This window comes from Ovis aries, chromosome 1 (genome assembly GCF_016772045.2).
Source record: "Ovis aries strain OAR_USU_Benz2616 breed Rambouillet chromosome 1, ARS-UI_Ramb_v3.0, whole genome shotgun sequence".
Lineage (NCBI taxonomy): Eukaryota > Metazoa > Chordata > Mammalia > Artiodactyla > Bovidae > Ovis > Ovis aries.
Window position 1 is genome coordinate 90,215,333 of NC_056054.1, and position 20,258 is coordinate 90,235,590.

The following is a 20,258-nucleotide window of genomic DNA, read 5'->3' on the forward strand; positions in this document are numbered from 1 at the left end:
CAAGTTGTTTTCTGAATATCACTTTTGGATTTTTCATTGCTAATGTCTAGAAATTGATTTTTTGATGTTAATTTTGCAGCCTCCAAATTCGCCGAACTCATTTATTAGTTCTAATGGGCTTAAATAAGTATCTGTGGATTTCTCAGGATTTTCTATTTACAAAAGCATGTAATCTGTGATGATTTTACATTTTTCTTTCATTGCCTAATTCCTTGGATAAAACCTCCAGCACATGTGGTGAAAGCAAACATCCTCATCTTATTTCTGACCTTAGAAAGCTTTCAGTATTTTACCATTAAGTATGCTATTAGCTGTGGGGTTTTGTAGATGCCCTTTAGCTCAGATGGTAAAGAATCCACCTGCAATGCAGGATACCCAGGTTTGATCCCTGGGTCAGGAAGATCCCCTGGAGAAGGAAATAGCAACCCACTCCTGTACTCTTGCTGGAGAATTCCATGGATGGAGGAGCCTGGTGGGCTACAGTCCATGGGATCGCAAAGAGTCAGACACAACTGTGTGACTAACTTTAACTTTATTAAGTTTGGGAAGTTTCCTTCTATTTCTAGTTGTTGAGTATTTTTATCAAGAAGGATGTTCAGTTCAGTTCAGTCACTCAGTCGTGTCCGACTCTGCAACCCAATGGACTGCAGCACCCCAGGCTTCCCTGTCCATCACCAACTCCTGGAGCTTGCTCAAACTCATGTCTATCAAGTGGGTGATGCCATCCAACCATCTCATCCTCTGTCGTCCCCTTCTCCTCCTGCCTTCAATCTCTCCCAGCATCAGGGTCTTTCCCAGTGAGTCAGCTGTTTGTATCAGGTGGCCAAAGTATCGGAGCTTCAACATCAGTCCTTCAGCATCAGAAGGATATTGGGTTGTGGCAAATGCTTTGTTATGTATCTATTAAGATGACCTTGTGGTTTGGGACCTTTATTCTATTAATACAGTGTGGTTGAACTGACTCTTTTAAATTTTGACCCACTTATGAATTCCTGTACTCCTGAGATAAGTCCCAGTTCATCATGATATATAACCCATTTTAAATGTTGTTGGATTCTGTTTGCTCACATTTTGTTGAAGATTTTTATGTCCATATTTACAAGGGATGTATAGTTTTCTCCTCTTGTGATGTCTGATTTTGGTTTCAGGGTAATTCTGGCTTCAAAAATAAGTTGGGAGGTGTTCTGTTCTTTGGAACAATTTATAAGAGTTGTGTTTGTCTTTAAGTGTTTCATAGAATTTACCAGTGAAGCCATCTAGGCTTCAGGTTTTCCTTGTGGGTAGTTTTTTGTGTGTGTGATGATTATGTCAATCTTTTTACTTTCTATAGGTATATACAAATTGTCTGTATCTAACTTGAGTCATTTAACAGTTTGTTTTTCTATAAATGTATTCATTTCATTTAGGTTATCTAATTTGTTGGTCTGCAATTGTTCATAGTATCCCTTTATAATCCCCTTTTTATTTCTGTAAGATTAGTAGTGATATATGAAGAGTTGCTCAGTGGTAAAGAATCCACCTGCTAATACAGGAGACATGGGTTCAATCCTTGGTTCAGGAAGATCCCCTGGAGAAGGGAATGGCAACCCACTTCAGCATTCTTGTCTGGGAAGTCCCATGGGCAGAGGAGCCTAGCAGGCTATAGTCCATGAGGTTGCAAGAGAGGCAGACATGACTTACAGGCTAAACAACAACAATACCATAAAGAGTTTCAGCAAGAGTACTATTAGAGGGAACAGGCCTCACAAAATTGACCTCACTTCTAACACCAACTGCTAGGCATTGGAGGTGGGGGTGTGTGGTGGGAGGTGGTTTCAAAATCAGGTTTGGCAATTCTACAGGACTCACAGAATTCACTGAAAGCTATTATACCCATGATTTCTTACAGGGGAAAGGACACAGGTTGAAATTAGCCAAAGGAAGAGATGCACAGGGTAGAGTTTGGGAGAGGTTCAAGTGTGGAGGTTTTGATCATCCTCTTTCCATGAAGTCATGGAAGCATCACCTTCTCCAAGTCACAGTGTATGACAATACAGAGTATCACCAACCAGGGAAGCTCACCTAAGCTTTCAGTGTCTAGAATTTAATGGGACTTGATCACACACTGCCCACATGACAGCTGACTGTCTCCAGCTCTTTTAGAGATTGGAAAAAAGGCAATATGGCTAAAAGGCCTAGCAAAGACACTCTTATCAAACAGGACTTTTCAGAGGGCTAAGGAAATGGCAACCCACTCCAGTGTTCTTGCCTGGAGAATCCCAGGGATGGTGGAGCCTGGTGGGCTGCCATCTATGGGGTTGCACAGAGGTGGACACGACTGAAGCGACTTAGCAACAGCAGCAGAGATCATATTCCAATAGCCAAGGGCAAAGGCCAAACCTTGTTTTTCATAAGGTTAATTCTTTACTATACCTACTGTATCCTCTTGCATTTCTGACTTCAGTAATTTGAGTCTTTTCTCTTTTCTTGGTTAGTCTGGCTAAAAGTTTGTCAATTTTATTGATTTTTTTTTTTTTTTGATGTCTCAGACTCTTGTGTCTTCTTCTTCTTTTTTTTAAAAATATTTTTACTTTATTTTACTTTACAATACTGTACTGGTTTTGCCATACATTGAAATGAATCCACCACGGGTGTATACAAGCTCCCAATCCTGAATCCCCCTCCCACCTCCCACCCCATATCATCTCTCTGGATCATCCCCATGCACCAGCCCCAAGCATCCTGTATCCTGTATCGAACATAGACTGGCACTTCGTTTCTTACATGATAGTATACATGTTTCAATGCCATTCTCCCAAATCATCCCATCCTCTCCCTCTCCCTCAGAGTCCAAAAGTCCATTCTATACATCTGTGTCTCTTTTGCTGTCTCACATACAGGGTCATCATTACCATCTTTCTAAATTCCGTATATATGTGTCAATATACTGTATTGGTGTTTTTCTTTCTGGCTTACTTCACTCTGTATAATCGGCTCCAGTTTCATCCATCTCATTAGAACTGATTCAAATGTATTCTTTTTAATGGCTGAGTAATACTCCATTGTGTATATGTACCACAACCAGAAAATTACTAGAGCTAATCAATGAATATAGTAAAGTTGCAGGATATAAAATCAACACTCAGAAATCCCTTGCATTCCTATACACTAATAATGAGAAAGTAGAAAAAGAAATTAAGGCAACAATTTCATTCACCATTGCAATGAAAAGAATAAAATACTTAGGAATATACCTACCTAAAGAAACTAAAGACCTATATATAGAAAACTATAAAACACTGATGAAAGAAATCAAAGAGGACACTAATAGATGGAGAAATATACCATGTTCATGGATCGGAAGAATCAATATAGTGAAAATGAGTATACTACCCAAAGCAATCTACAGATTCAATGCAATCCCTATCAAGCTACCAGCGATATTTTTCACAGAACTAGAACAAATAATTTCAAGATTTGTATGGAAATACAAAAAACCTTGAATAGCCAAAGCAATCATGAGAAAGAAGAATGGAACTGGAGGAATCAACTTGCCTGACTTCAGGCTCTACTACAAAGCCACAGTCATCAAGACAGTATGGTACTGGCACAAAGACAGAAATATAGATCAATGGAACAAAATAGAAAGCCCAGAGATAAATCCACACACCTATGGACACCTTATCTTTGACAAAGGAGGCAAGAATATACAATGGAGTAAAGACAATCTCTTTAACAAGTGGTGCTGGGAAAACTGGTCAACCACTTGTAAAAGAATGAAACTAGATCACTTTCTAACACCACACACAAAAATAAACTCAAAATGGATTAAAGATCTAAACATAAGACCAGAAACTATAAAACTCCTAGAGGAGAACATAGGCAAAACACTCTCCAACATAAATCACAGCAGGATCCTCCATGATCCACCTCCCAGAATACTGGAAATAAAAGCAAAAATAAACAAATGGGATCTAATTAAAATTAAAAGCTCTGCACAACAAAGGAAACTATAAGTAAGGTGAAAAGACAGCCTTCTGAATGGGAGAAAACAATAGCAAATGAAGCAACTGACAAACAACTAATCTCAAAAATATACAAGCAACTTATGCAGCTCAACTCCAGAAAAATAAACGACCCAATCAAAAAATGGGCCAAAGAACTAAATAGGCATTTCTCCAAAGAAGACATACGGATGGCTAACAAACACATGAAAAGATGCCCAAGATCACTCATTATCAGAGAAATGCAAATCAAGACCACAATGAGGTACCATTTCACACCAGTCAGAATGGCTGTGATCCAAAAGTCTACAAGCAATAAATGCTGGAGAGGATGTGAAGAAAAGGGAACCCTCTTACACTGTTGGTGGGAATGCAAGCTAGTACAGCCACTATGGAAAACATTGTGGAGATTCCTTTAAAAATTGCAAATAGAGCTGCCTTATGACCCAGCAATCCCACTGCTGGGCATACACACCGAGGAAACCAGAATTGAAAGAGACACATGTACCCCAATGTTCATTGTAGCACTATTTATAATAGCCAGGACATGGAAAATTTTATTGATTTTTATCAAACAATCAAACTTTGTTTTATTGACTTTTTGTTTTTGTACTTTCATTTATTTCTGTTCTAATCTTTATTATTTCTTTCCCCATTTCCTTACATTTAATTTGCCCTTTTCTCCCCACATTTCTCATGGTAAAAGTTTCAGTTATTAATTTGAGATTTTCTCTCTTTTAAAATATAGATGTATACAGCTATTGATTTCCTGCTAAGCACTGTTTTAGCTGTATTCCAGAACCTTTGATATTTTGTATTTGTTTTCATTCATCTCAATGTGTTTCCTAATTTTTTTTTTTTTTTTTTTTTACAGTTCATCCCTTGAACCACCACTGGTTATTTAGGAATGTGTTGACAATTTTCACATTTTTGTTCATTTCACAAATTTTCTTTTGTTATTCATTTCTGATTTTATTTCATTATAATCAGAGAACATACTCAGTCCTTTCAAATGTACTGAGACATGTTTTATGGCCTAATGGATGGTCTATCCTGGAAAATGTTCTGTATGTTACTTGAGAAGAAAGTGTATTCTGCTGTTGTTAGATAAAATATTCTATGGATGTTTGTTAGATTTATTTGGTTTATACTCAGTATGTACTTGGTTGTCCAAGTCTTCTATTTCTTAGTTGATTTTCTGCCTAGTTATTTTACTGAAAGTGAAAGTGAAGTCACTCAGTCGCGTCCGACTCTGCGAACCCATGAACTGTAGTCTACCAGGCTTCTCTGGACATGGGATTTTCCAGGCAAGAGTACTGAAGTGGGTTGCCATTTCCTTCTCCAGGGAATCTTCCTGACCAAGGGATCAAATCCAGGTCTCCTGCATTGCAGGCAGACGCTTTACCCTCTGAGCCACCAGGGAAGCTTATTTTATTGAATTTCTGTTGAAATCTTCAACTATTGTTACTGATCATGGAGGATCCTGCTGTGATTTATGTTGGAGAGTGTTTTGCCTATGTTCTCCTCTAGGAGTTTTATAGTTTCTGGTCTTATGTTTAGATCTTTAATCCATTTTGAGTTTATTTTTGTGTGTGGTGTTAGAAAGTGATCTAGTTTCATTCTTTTACAAGTGGTTGACCAGTTTTCCCAGCACCACTTGTTAAAGAGATTGTCTTTACTCCATTGTATATTCTTGCCTCCTTTGTCAAAGATAAGGTGTCCATAGGTGTGTGGATTTATCTCTGGGCTTTCTATTTTGTTCCATTGATCTATTGTTACTATTTCTCTCTTTAATTCTGTCAGTTTTTGCTTTATGTATTTTAGGGCTCTGTGGTTAGGTGTATATATGTTTATAATTTGGAGAAGGAAATGGCAACCCGCTCCAGTATTCTTGCCTGGAGAATCCCATGGACGGAGGAACTTGCCAGGCTATAGTCCATGGGGTCACAAAGAGTAAGAAAAAACTGAATGCCTAACAACAACAACAACATGTTTATAACTTTTATATCTTCATAGTGGATTAAACTTTTACCATTCATAAAATGTCCTTATTTATGTCTAGGTCTCTTTGGTTACTGTTTCCCCCCACATCTGTATACTCTAAATAAGTCTGCCTTTGAATCTATAACTTGTCTCTTGTAGATAGCATAAGGTTTGATCCAATCTTCCAATCACTGGTTTTTGATTGGAGTGTTTAATCTATTTACATTTAATTAATGCTAAGGTAGGACTTGAGTCTGCTGTTTCACTGTTTGTCTTCTCTGCCATGTCTTGCTTTTCCAGTCCTCCATCACTACCTTCTTTTATGTTAGGTATATATTTTAGTGTGCCTCTTTAATTACCTTGCTGTTTCTTTTATTATGCTTTTGGTTATTTTCTTAGTGGTTGTCCTATGAATTACAATTAACATCTTAAAATAATCTAGTCTGGTTTAATACCAATTTAATTGTAATAATGTACAAAAATTTTGCTCCTGTACAGTATCCCCTTTCACACTATTGTCTTACAAATGACCTCTTTATACAAGCCTATCAAAAGTTGTATAATTATTGTTTTACAATTGGACTGAAGACAAAGAGAGTTTACAAAGAAAAAATATATTTTACTATCTTACTGTATATTAACCAATGAAGTTGCCATTACTGGTGCACTTCCTTCCATGTGGATACAAGTTATTGTGTAGTGTCCTTTCAATTCATTCTGAAGGACACTCTTTGGTCTTTCTTGTAGAGCAAGCTTGCTGGCAAGAAATTCTTTCACTTTTTATCTGGGAATGTCCTACTCTCCCCTTCATTTTAGAAGATAGCTTTGCCGGATATAGAAGTTTTGGTTGACAAGTCTTTTTCTTTCAGCACTTAGAACACTTTCTCCCACTGTCTTCTTGCTTCTATGGCCAAGAAAGAAAAATTACCCTTTATCTTACTGAGAGGAGATAACCTCCACATCCAAGGTCAGGGGCGGCAGCCGAGAGGAGCTACCCCATGTCCAAGGCAAGGAGCAGCGGCTGCGCTTTGCTGGAGCAGCCATGAAGAGATACCCCACGTCTAAGGTAAGAGAAACCCAAGTAAGACAGTAGGCACTGAGAGAGGGCATCAGGGGGCAGACAGACTGAAACCACAATCACAACTAGCCAATCTGATCACATGGACCACAGCATTGTCTAACTCAATGAAACTAACCCATGCCTTCTGGGGCCACCCAAGACAGACGGGTCATGGTGGAGAGGTCTGACAGAATGTGGTGCACTGGAGAAGGGAATGGCAAACCATTTCAGTATTCTTGCCTTGAGAACCCATGAACAGTATGAAAAGGCAAAATGATAGGATACTGACAGAGGAACTCCCCAGGTCAGTAGGTACCTAATATGCTACTGGAGATCAGAGAAATGACTCCAGAAACAATGAAGGGATGGAGCCAAAGCAAAAACAACACCCAGTTGTGGATATGACTGTTGATAGAAGCAAGGTCCGATGCTGTAAAGAGCAATATTGCATAGGAATCTGGAATGTTAGGCCCATGAATCAAGGCAAATTGGAAGTGGTCAAACAGGAGATGGCAAGAGTGAATGTTGACATTCTAGGAACCAGCAAACTAAAATGGACTGGAATGCGTTAATTTAACTCGGATGACCATTCTCTCTACTACTGCAGGCAGGAATCCCTCAGAAGAAATGGAGTAGCCATCATGGTTAACAAAAGAGTCCAAAATGCAGTACTTGGATGCAATATCAAAAATGACAGAATGATCTCTGTTCATCTCCAAGGCAAATCATTCACTATCACGGTAATCCAAGTCTATGCCCCAACCAGTAACACTGAAGAAGCTGAAGTTGACTGGTTCTGTGAAGACCTACAGGACCTTTTAGAACTAACATCCAAAAAAGATGTCCTTTTCATTATAGAGGACTGGAATGCAAAAGTAGGAAGTCAAGAAACACCTGGAGTAACAGGCAAATTTGGCCTTGGAGTACAGAATGAAGCACAGCAAAGGCTAGTAGAGTTTTGCCAAGAGAACACACTGGTCATAGCAAACACCTTCTTCCAACAACACAAGAGAAGACTCTACACATGGACATCACCAGATGGCCAACACTGAAATAAGATTGGTTATATTCTTTGCAGCCAGAGATGGAGAAGCTCTATACAGTCAGCAAAAACAAGACTGGGAGCTGACTGTGGCTCAGATCACAAGCTCCTTATTGCCAAATTCAGATTTGAAGAAAGTGGGGGAAACCACTAGACCATTCAGGTATGAGCTAAATGAAATCCCTTATGACTATACAGTGGAAGTGAGAAATAGATTTAAGGGACTAGATCTGATAGACAGAGTGCCTGATGAACTATGGATGGAAGTACGTGACACTGTACAAGAGGGAGTGATCAAGACCATCCCCAAGAAAAAGAAATGCAAAAAAGCAAAATGGCTCCCTGAGGAGGCCTTACAAATAGCTGTGAAAAGAAGAGAAGTGAAAAGCAAAGGAGAAGAGGAGAGATATAAGCATCTGAATGCAGAGTTCCAAAGAATAGCAAGAAGAGATAAGAAAGCCTTCCTCAGTGATCAATGCAAAGAAATAGAGGAAAACAACAGAATGGGAAAGACCAGAGATCTCTTCAAGAAAATAAGAGATACCAAGGAAACATTTCATGCAAAGATGGGCTCGATAAAGGACAGAAATGGTATGGACCTCACAGAAGCAGAAGATATTAAGAAGAGGTGGCAAGAATACACATAAGAACTGTGCAAAAAAGATCTTCACGACCAAGATAATCATGATGGTGTGTTCACTCACCTAGAGCCAGACATCCTGGAATGTGAAGTCAAGTGGGCCTTAGAAAGCATCACTACGAACAAAGCTAGTGGAGGTGTTGGAATTCCAGTGGAGCTATTTCAAATCCTGAAAGATGATGCTGTGAAAGTGCTGCACTCAATATACCAGCAAATTTGGAAAACGGAGCAGTGGCCACAGGACTGGAAAAAGTCAGTTTTCATTCCAATCCCAAAGAAAGGCAACGCCAAAGAATGCTCAAACTACAGCACAATTGCACTCATCTCACACACTAGCAAAGTACTGCTTAAAATTCTCCAAGCCAGGCTTCAGAAATACATGAACCGTGAAGTTCCAGATGTTGAAGCCAGATTTAGAAACAGCAGAGGAACCAGAGATCAAATGGCCAACATCCCCTGGATCATTGAAAAAGCAAGGGAGTTCCAGAAAAACATCTATTCCTGCTTTATTAACTATGCCAAAGCCTTTGACTGTATGGATCACAATAAACTGTGGAAAATTCTGAAAGAGATGGGAATACCAGACCACCTGACCTGCCTCTTGAGAAACCTGTATGCAGGTCAGGAAGCAACAGTCAGAACTGGACATGGAACATCAGACTGGTTCCAAATAGGAAAAGGAATACATCAAGGCTGTATATTGTCACCCTGCTTATTTAACTTATATGCAGAGTACATCATGCAAAATGCTGGGCTGGATGAAGCACAAGCTGGAATCAAGATTGATGGGAGAAATATCAATAACCTCAGATATACGGATGACACCACCTTTATGGCAGAAAGTGAAAGAGGAGAGTGAAAAAGTTGGCTTAAAGCTCAACATTCAGAAAACAAAGATCTTGGCAGCTGGTCCCATCACTTCATGGGAAACAGATGGGGAAACAATGGGAACAGTGGCTGACATTATTTTTGGGGGCTCCCAAATCACTGCAGTTGGTGATTGCAGCCATGAAATTAAAAGATGCTTACTCCTTGGAAGGAAAGTTATGACCAATCTAGAGAGCATATTAAAAAGCAGAGATATTACTTTACCAACAAAGGTCTGTCTAGTCAAAGCTATGGTTTTTCCAATAGTCATGAATGGATGTGAGAGTTGGACTCTAAAGAAAGCTGAGCACCGAAGAATTGATGCTTTTGAGCTGTGGTGTTGGAAAAGACTCTTGAGAGTCCCTTGGACTGCAAGGAGATCCAACCAGTCCATCCTAAAGGAGATCAGTCCTGGGTGCTCATTGGAAGGACTGACGTTGAAGCTGAAACTCCAATACCTTGGCCACCTCATGCGAAGAGTTGACTCATTTGAAAAGACCCTGATTCAACACTGCATGAAGGGAAAGTGAAAGGCTGTCCAGTGAGTGCTGAGCCATCAGACTCAACCGATAGCTGAACAGATGTTCTGGAATGCGATGCTAAGGAAAGGGTGGAAATGGAAGGATGAGGGGTACGAGTGGGACCGGATGAAGGATGAGATGGTTGGATGGCATCACTGACTCAATGCACATGAATTTGGGTAAGCTCTGGTAGTTGGTGATGAATAGGGAGGCCTGGTGTGCTGCAGTCCATGGGGCTGCAAAGAGTCGGACACTTCTGAGCGACTGAACTGAACTGAATCTTATCGAGGCTTGGTTTGTAATGAGTTGCTTCTCTCTCGTTGCTTTCAAGATTCTCTCTTTGTCTTTGTCTCTGAGATTCTATTCATTTTTCATTTATTTTTTCCCCCTTAGATTAGATAATTGGCCAGTGTTCAGGTTTACTGATTCTTCTACCAGCTGGAGTCTGCTGTTGAGTCCTTCTTACAAATTTTTTCTCTCAGTTACCATACTTTTCAGCTCCAGAATTTCTCTTTGGCTTTTTCATTTTTAAATAACTACTGTCTATTTGATGAGATGTTGTTCTCAAATCATTTCTTTTAGTTCTTTAGACATGGTTTTAATTCTTTAAAAAAACTTTGTAATAGCTAATTTAAAGCCCTTGTCTAGTAAGTCCAAATGTCTAGGCTTCCTTGGGGATAGTTTCTATTTAATGACTTTTCTGTCTACAGACCATACTTTTCTGTTTCTTTGAGTATCTCACATTTTGCTTTTGTTTTTGTTATTGCTGCAAACTGGGCATTTAAAATAATACAAAGTGGCAACTGTGGCAATCTGATTTCAGATTCCCTCCTCCCCATGGCTAGTTGTTATTGCTGTTTGTTATTCATGTTGACACTACTACTATTGCCCTTTGTTTGTTTAATGAATTTCCTAAATACATTCTGTGAAGTTTGTATTTTTTGTCATATGTTACTATTGAAATACTTGCTTAGCTCAGTCATCAGCCAATGGTTGGACAAAAAATTTCTTAAAATGCCTTGAATCAGTCAGAATATCTCCCAGGCTTCATCAAAGGGTTTTATGTGTATGTTGGGGCATGCTTTCAATTATCCAGCAGGCAGCTTACAGTTCTGCCTTAGCCTTCAATTCCTGCTTGTATAGAGCTTCAAGATCAGTCAGAGGAGGGAGATTCAGGCCTTCTAGGTCTTTCCTAAGCATGGGCCCAGTGTGCCCATGTGCATGACCTTCTAGTACCTTGGGAATATGGCAGAGCTTTTCAAAGCCCACTGTGAACATCTCACTCCCCAGCTTTTGTTGTGAAGTGCTTGGTCAGCTTTTTGTTTGCCCCAGTTGTTTTTCCAATTCAGGCATGTGAGATGCTAAGTAATTGTCCCTGATTGTTTTCAACAAATGTCCTGGGGAAAAAATTGTTTGCACTGGGCAAGCTCTGAATTAGGTCAAAGGCAAGCTCTGTGAGTTAGAGTTTCCGTGACTGTCAGACATGTTGGCTAATAATAATTCTCTAAGAATGGGGCTTTTCTGTGAGTTCCAAACAATTCTGTCCCCGCAATGATTACTACACTGATGAGGTTCAGTTGTTTGTTGATTATATTCTCTTTGGATTATTGCAAGCCTTGGGTTAATTTTGAGTTTTGAAAAGTGAGAGGTTTTTGTGGTTTTTTTGGCCAATGTTCTTATTGCTTTTATGAAAGAGGAAAGTTTCAGAAGACCTTACTTTACCATTCCAGAAGCAATTCCACTACAGTTGATTTTTGTATCTAGTAAACCCACTCCAGTATGGCTCAATGGGTAGGGTCCCCCTGCAATGCAGGAGACACAGGAGATGCAGTTTCAATCCCTGGATCAAGAAGATCCTCTGGAGGAGGAAATGGCAACTCATTCCAGTATTCTTGCCTGAAAAAGCCCATGGACAGAGGAGCCTGGTGGGCTACAGTCCTAAGGGTCCCAAAGAATCGGACATGACTGAGCTAGTAAGAAGTCCCCCTTTATCTGAAGTTTTGCTTTCTGCAGTTTTAGTTACTCGTTGTCAAACTGCAGTCTGAAAATATGAAATAGAAAATTCCAGAAATAAGCAACTTAATAAGCTTTAAATCGCATGCTATTCTGAGTAGCATGATCAATCTCACACCATCCCGCTACTTCTTGCCTGGGATGTGCATCATTCTTGTGCCAGCAGCTCCACATTGTATGTGCTACCAGCTCATTAGTCATTTAGTAGCTGTCTCCGTTTTCAGATTGTCATAGTATGGCAATGCTTGTGCTTAAATAACCTTAATTTTATTTATTAAATAAAATTATGTAGGTAGTGTCTCATCAAGAAAAGTATTCACTCCAAAGTTTGCCAAATATATTATCAGATTTGGGAAGTTTCATGCCTAGCTCATTAAGAACTTACTTTAAATCCAGTGACCACTGAATTCAGGTATTTTTCTCCCATAATACCTTCACAAGGCATTTCTTCTTTTATCTGTACAGTGAGTAACATTTATAGATTTTTATTTTTACATGTTAAGCCACCCCTTGCATCCCTAGAATATGCCCAACTTGGTCACAATATACATCTTTTTTTAAAGTATGTTTCTAAGTTAAATTGTTATTATGTTTGGACTTTTAAAAAATGTGTCCATAAAGTATTTGGAAATATAATTTTCCCTTCTCATATTGTCCTTTTCTGACTTAAATATAAATTTTATATTAGAGTCATAAAGTAAGTTAAGAGATGTTTTCTTTTTTCCTCCTCTCAGAGAGAGATTAAGATTGGAATGATCTACTCCTTTTAAGTTTGGTAGAATTTACTGGTAATACTATTTGGGCACTTTATTTTTGGGGGGGAGATTTCAAATCTTATCTTCAATTTTCTCAATAATATAAGTCTATTCATTCCTTCAGCTGCATTTTGAGTCTATCTTTTTAGGATATTTTTTTATGGCTTCTTCCATTTTGTCAAAGTTTTCAAATTGCTGGCATAGAATTTTTATATTTTAATCTCTTTATGGATATAGCTATATCCTCTTTATCACTGATTCTTGTATCTTCTTTTCCCACTTTAATCTCAGGAATTTATCTATTTTCTAAGTTATCTTCAAAGAACATTCTCACAAGAACCTCTCTGTCCTGAACAGGTTTTTCCTCCAACTGCAGTATACCCATAAAAAAGAACATTCTCGGTTTATCAATATTTTATTGTACCTTCCTCTTATTTCATTGATTTGCTATTATTTTTACCGTCATTTTTATTCTTCATATTTGGGGTTTGTTCTGTTTCGTTATTCATTTATTTTTGGCTACACTGGGTCTTCATTGCTGTACATGGGATTTCCTAGTTGCAACGAGTGGGGGCTACTCCGGTGCTCAGGGTTCTCATTCATTTTGCAGTGGCTTCTCCTGTTGCAGGGCACAGGCTCTAGAGTGTGACGGCTTCAGTAGCTGTGACACATGGGCTCAGTAGTTGTGCGGCACAGGCTTAGTTGCCCTGTGGCCTGTGGAATCTTTCCAGACCAGGAACTGAACTCCTGTCCCTCGTACTGGATGGTGCATTCTTTACCACTGGACCACCAGAGAGGTCCTATTTGATTCCTTTTCAAACATAAAGGCTACTTAGCTGACTACTTTTTAGACTGATTTTTTTTCCTAATATGAGCATTTAAAACTACAAATTTGCATACTATATAGTTTTATATACAGTACTCGTACTATTGTTTGTTCCAAGTGTTTTAAACATTTCCATTGTTAACCACCCCTCACCGCCACCCCCCCAAAAAAAACCCAAAGACTTCCCTGGCAGTCCACTAGATAAGACTCTCTCTGCTACCAATGCAGGGGGCATAGATGCAATTCTGGTCAGCGAACTAAGATCCTGCATGCCACGTGGCATGGCCAAAAGTAAATAAATAAAATAAAAATTTCCATTGTGATTTCTTCTTTTGACCCAAAGAAGGGGGTTTTTAACTCTCTAAAGGACATGTTTTGTTTAGCTTTATTGACTTGTACTTAACAACATTCTGGTGAGATGATATGGTTGGTACAATTCAGTTTTTTTATATAAGACTGGCATTTATGGACTGATATATTAATTTTTGAAAATATTTCATGTATGTTTAGAAAGAATATACATTTTCTAACTGTTGGGTTGAACTGTTTGTTGAATTAAACTTTTTTAAAATTTTCTAAATCTTTGCTATTTTTCTATTTTCTGCTTCATCTATTAATAATTGAAGAGAAGTATGTTGAAATCTCCTAATGATGATGTTTCTCAATTTTTCTATGTTATACTTTTGGTAATGTTTACAAGCTTAGTTGGCTGATTTTAATCTCTGAGAAACCTGAGGGCCTAAACTGAGGACACATTCTTCCACAAAGTGGGAGATGCAAATATTTTTCTGGAAGAATCTCCCAGAAGCTAGGAACATTATGGACCTGGATGATTTTAGCCAGGATTCCTGGCTTAACATGGAAGCTATGGTTAGTTTTCCTTTGGTGCTGATCCCACACTTACATTCCAATTACTGGCCCAAGTATGCAAAAAGCACAACCCTATGAAGTTAAGTACTATTACTATTCCTAAATTAGAGTTGAGCAAACTTAGGAACAGAAAGATTAAGCACCTTAGGACATGGCATTCAAACCCAATCAGAATGGCTCCCAAGTTTGTGCTCTTAACTACTAGACCATGTTAGCTCTGTTTTCAGTCTCTCCACACCAAAAAAAAAAAAAAAGTCTGCATGAAAATGGGAACTTTTAATAGTGACATAGCTCTAGTCCTTTGGCATATAATAATAGATACTCAACAAATATTTGATGAACAAATGAAAGAGGAGGCCAATGTAGCCAGAAGAGAAAATGAACGCTTAAACATGAACTACACACAAGCGGCCCTAAATAAACACTGCAGACTCAGAGCATATCTATTCTAGCAGTTTTCTTATCACTTATGTGATGACTCAATCGCATAGCTCCAGCTGGAGTCCAAAATCCTGGAGTCATCCTTCTCTTGTGTGCCTTCATGCCCCATATTTTATCAATCTGAATAGCTCTAAATTTGTCCACCTCTCCACCCTCGCTGCCACTACACCTTAGATCAGGTCACCATCTCCCATGGATTAATGCAATAACCTAACTGGTTTCCCTACTTTCCACCTTTCGGTCTCCCCTTCTCATTCTCCACACTGCAATCCAAGTGATCTTCTGAAAGTAAAGTCTGGTCATTTTGCCTTTTAAACAATTATTCTCTGGCTCCAGATACACTGCCCTTGGAATAATTTATTAAAGCATTCAAAACCTGTTCTAATCTCACCCTTGTTTGCCCCTTCAACTTAAACTCTTCCTGATTTCCACTATACCCTATGCTCTAGCCTTAATAAGTACTTGAACTTCTTCAAAGTGCCATCTTCTCTCATCCTCTGCCTTTCACACACTTCTGCTTCCTTGTGCTTAGTTCTGGATCTCTCATCACTTTGTTGTTGTTTAATCTTAAAGTCATGTCCAACACTTTTGCAGTCCCCCATGGACTGCAGCCTGCCAAGCCCCTCTGTCCATGGGATTTCCTAGGCAAGAATACTAGAGTGGGTTGCCATTTCTTTCTCCAGGGGATCTTCCCAACCCAGAGATCAAACTTGCGTCTCCTGCACTGCAGGAAGATGCTTTACTGCTGAGCCACCAGGGAAGACCCTCCCATCACTTGGCTAACTGCTACTTGTCTTTTGGGTCTCATTTTTCCCGAAACACCAGAGACAGGTTTGTCATCTCTGCTCTGTGCACTCAGAGTACCCCAATCTTTGTTCTATCAGAACACCTCTGTTGTGTTTTAATCTGTTTGCCCATCTCTCCCATTAAATGCTGTATGCTATTGTGAACAAACACCATTATCTACTCTGTTCAGCCATATACTTTCATTATCTAGAATAGGTTCTGACGGATACAAGGCAATTATATTACTTGGAAAATTAAATGAAGCCCCATTTTATTGGTGAAGATGTACTTAAAGTTGTTAAATGGTAGAGCATATATCCAAATTCAAATGAGTCTGGTTCCACAACACATGTACTTTAATGTACAGACCCAATTGTCACCACAAACAAGCAGGGGCCGGGGCAAATTTTTCAGACTCCTCTTGTTCCTTCAGGAAGACTTGAGACTTCTTCAACAATCTTCCTTAAGAAACTCTGGCCTTGCCCGAAACTTCCCCAGGGCAGTCTGTCTAGAGAAAACATAATGGAGATATGACCAGGACCAGCAAGTTCCACTAGGCTAGGCCTGTTCTACAGAAGCTCAGACAGAGATTGCTTCAAGTCCTCTAAAGTGATTTGGCAAAACAGCCCTTCTAATATTTAGATATCACCTTCTAATATTTAGAAGCTTCTACGTAGCTGCTAAAGCCCAGAAATTGATGAAATCACATCGGAACATGAAGGCACCATTATTTTAGGGTCTGGTAACAATTACAGATCCATCTCCTTCAGAGATTTCCTATTATTTTGACTATTCATCAGAATGAGTAAGATTATACCATGACATTATCAGAAATATAATTTTCCATCCATTCCCATTCATTGATGGAGACAAACAAGGATTAGGGAAAGTCCTCAAGTAAATACAGAATATGTTGTACATTTCCCCTGTGTGTTTGGTGAAAGGAAGGGAAAAAAATCAGGCAGAAGTCTTGCTTGACATAAAGTCCTAAATTACACAATTGTAGGGGCAAAGCAAAAACAATAGCCAGTTGTGGATGTGACTGGTGATAAAAGCAAGGTCTGATGCTGTAAAGAGCAATACTGAATAGGAACCTGGAATGTTAGGTCCATGAATCAAGGCAAATTGGAAGTAGTAAAACAGGAGATGGCAAGAGTGAATGTCGACATTTCAGGAATCAGAGAACTAAAATGGATTGGAATGGGTGAATTTAACTCAGATGACCATTGTATCTACTATTTCAGGCAGGAATCCCTTAGAAGAAATGGAGTAGCCATCATGGTTAACAAAAGAGTCCGAAATGCAGTACTTGGATGCAATCTCAAAAACGACAGAATGATCTCTGTTCATTTCCAAGGCAAACCATTCACTATCGTGGTAATCCAAGTCTATGCCCCAACCAGTAACTGAAGAAGCTGAAGTTGAATGGTTGTATGAAGACCTACAAGACCTTTTAGAACTAACATCCAAAAAGATGTCCTTTTCATTCTAGGGGACTGGAATGCAAAAGTAGGAAGTCAAGAAACACCTGGAGTAACAGGAAAATTTGGCCTTGGAATACGGAATGAAGCAGGGCAAAGGCTGATAGAATTTTGCCAAGAGAACACACTAGTCATAGCAAACACCCTCTTCCAACTACACAAGAGAAGACTCTACACATGGACATCACCAGACGGTCAACACCGAAATCAGACTGATTATATTCTTTGCAGCCAAAGATGGAGAAGCTCTATACAGTCAACAAAAACAAGACTGGGAGCTGACTGTGGCTCAGATCATGAACTCCTTATTGCCAAATTCAGACTTAAATTGAAGAAAGTAGGAAAACTACTAGACCATTCAGATATAACCTAAATGAAATCCCTTATGATTATACAGTGGAAGTGAGAAATAGATTTAAGGGCCTAGATCTGATAGATAGAGTGCCTGATGAACTATGGACTGAGGTTTGTGACATTGTACAGGAGACAGGGATCAAGACCATCCCCATGGAAAAGAAAAGCAAAAAAGCAAAATGGCTATCTGGGGAAGCCTTACAAATAGCTGTGAAAAGAAGTGAAGCAAAAAGCAAAGGAGAAAAGGAAAGATATAAGCATCTGAATGCAGAGTTCCAAAGAATAGCAAGAAGAGATAAGAAAGCCTTCCTCAGCGATCAATGCAAAGAAATAGAGGAAAACAACAGAATGGGAAAGACTAGAGATCTCTTCAAGAAAATAAGAGATACCAAAGGAACATTTCATGCAAAGATGGGCTCGATAAAGGACAGAAATGGTAGGGACCTAATAGAAGCAGAAGGTATTAAGAAGAGGTGGCAAGAATACCCAGAAGAACTATACAAAAAAGATCTTCACGACCAAGATAATCATGATGGTGTGATCACTCTCCTAGAGCCAGACATCCTGGAATGTGAAGTCAAGTGGGCCTTAGAAAGCATTACTACAAACAAAGCTAGTGGAGGTGATGGAATTCCAGTGGAGCTATTTCAAATCCTGAAAGATGATGTTGTGAAAGTGCTGCACTCAATATGCCAGCAAATTTGGAAAACTCAGCAGTGGCCACAGGACTGGAAAAGGTCAGTTTTCATTCCAATCCCAAAGAAAGGCAATGCCAAAGAATGCTCAAACTACCACAACAATTGCACTCATCTCACATGCTAATAAAGTACTGCTCAAAATTCTCCAAGCCAGGCTTCAGAAATACGTGAACCGTGAACTTCCAGATGTTCAAGCTAGTTTTAGAAAAGGCAGAGGAACCAGAGATCAAATGGCCAACATCCGCTGGATCATGGAAAAAGCAAGAGAGTTCCAGAAAAACATCTATTTCTGCTTTATTGACTATGCCAAAGCCTTTGACTGTGTGGATCACAATAAACTGTGGAAAACTGTGAAAGAGATGGGAATCCCAGACCACCTGACCTACCTCTTGAGAAACCTGTATGTAGGTTAGGAAGCAACAGTTAGAACTGGACATGGAACAACAGACTGGCTCCAAATAGGAAAATGAGTGCATCAAGGCTGTATATTGTCACCCTGCTTATTTAACTTATATGCAGAGTACATCATGAGAAATGCTGGGCTGGAAGAAGCACAAGCTGGAATCAAGATTGATGGGAGAAATATCAATAACCTCACATATGCAGATGACACCACCCTTATGTCAGAAAGTGAAGAGAAACTAAAAAGCCTCTTGATGAAAGTGAAAAGGAGAGTGAAAAAGTTGGCTTAAAGCTCAACATTCAGAAAACAAAGATCATGGCATCTGGTCCCATCACTTCATGGGAAATAGATGGGAAACAGTGGAAACAGTGTCAGACTTTATTTTTTTGGGCTCCAGAATCACTGCAGATGGTGACTGCAGCCATGAAATTAAAAGACGCTTACTCCTTGGAAGGAAAGTTATGACCAACCTAGATAGCATATTGAAAAGTAGAGACATTACTTTGCCAATAAAGATCCATTTAGTCAAGGCTATGGTTTTTCCTGTGGTCATGTATGGATGCAAGAGTTGGACTGTGAAGAAAGCTGAGCGCTGAAGAATTGATGCTTTTGAACTGTGGTGTTGGAGAAGACTCTTGAGAGTCCCTTGGACTGCAAGGAGATCCAACCAGTCCATTCTGAAGGAGATCAGCCCTGGGTGTTATTTGGAAGGAATGATGCTGAAGCCGAAACTCCAGTACTTTGGCCACCTGATGTGAAGAGTTGACTCATTGGAAAAGACTCTGATGCTGGGAGGGATTGGGGGCAGGAGGAAAGGGGGATGACAGAGGATGAGATGGCTGGATGGCACCACTGACTCAATGGACGTGAGTCTGAGTGAACTCCGGGAGATGGTGATGGACAGGGAGGCCTGGCGTGCTGCGATTCATGGGTTCGCAAGGAGTCGGACACGACTGAGCGACTGAACTGAACTGATCCTCTCTTCATCTCTTCGATTAAGTGTAGAAGTGGCTCCCAGGTCTGTGGTATTCAATCGTTTTGCCCCCACCCCTGAAAAAAAATTTGGAAACTGTAGTTCCTCACACACTGACTACTAAATTGTGTTAAGTTCAATAGTTGCAAATGTGTAGTTTCTGGCATATGGTACAGTGTGTTATTTCTGCATTAAATAGATTATTGTCAAACCTTGGCACTTGAGTTCATTCAGTTTTTGGAAAATGGCCACCATATAACTGGCCAGTTCTCACTATCAGAAAAGGTGTGACCTCATTTGAAATTGAAAGGGAACAGAATATGCCACCCCAAAACATGCCATTTGGCATATTGTTTACTTTGAATTAATATTACTTAAGAAATAGCTCGCATAAGAAGAACACTCTGATTTTCTGATTTCCTTTGCCCCCATGATAGCAGAACACAAGTCTCCCACTGGGAAAGTACCCTCCCACTACCAGGAGGTTAGAAGGCATCCTTATTATCATAGATAGGGAGTTTAGGACTGACAAGGCTGTATAAACACAGCTTGTTACTTCTTT

The 20,258-nt window shown here is 39.4% G+C and overlaps 1 protein-coding gene and 1 long non-coding RNA gene across 5 annotated transcripts in view; one reads left to right on the plus strand and one right to left on the minus strand.

Moving 5' to 3' along the window:
- LOC101108016 (monocarboxylate transporter 1-like) overlaps positions 1-20,258 on the minus strand; it is a 38,878-nt gene that overhangs the window by 11,929 nt on the left and 6,691 nt on the right. Inside the window, exon 2 of one of the 4 annotated variants that reach the window (XM_060412891.1) lies at positions 16,157-16,295. The exons of the other annotated variants lie outside the window; for them this stretch is intronic. The gene's annotated coding sequence lies outside the window, so the exon portion shown is untranslated. The remainder of the gene's footprint in view (positions 1-16,156; positions 16,296-20,258) is intronic. 4 annotated transcript variants of the gene reach the window in all.
- LOC132659453 (uncharacterized) lies at positions 2,510-19,907 on the plus strand. The gene is made up of 2 exons (XR_009599944.1): positions 2,510-10,101; positions 10,214-19,907. It is a non-coding gene; the product is annotated as an uncharacterized LOC132659453 (long non-coding RNA).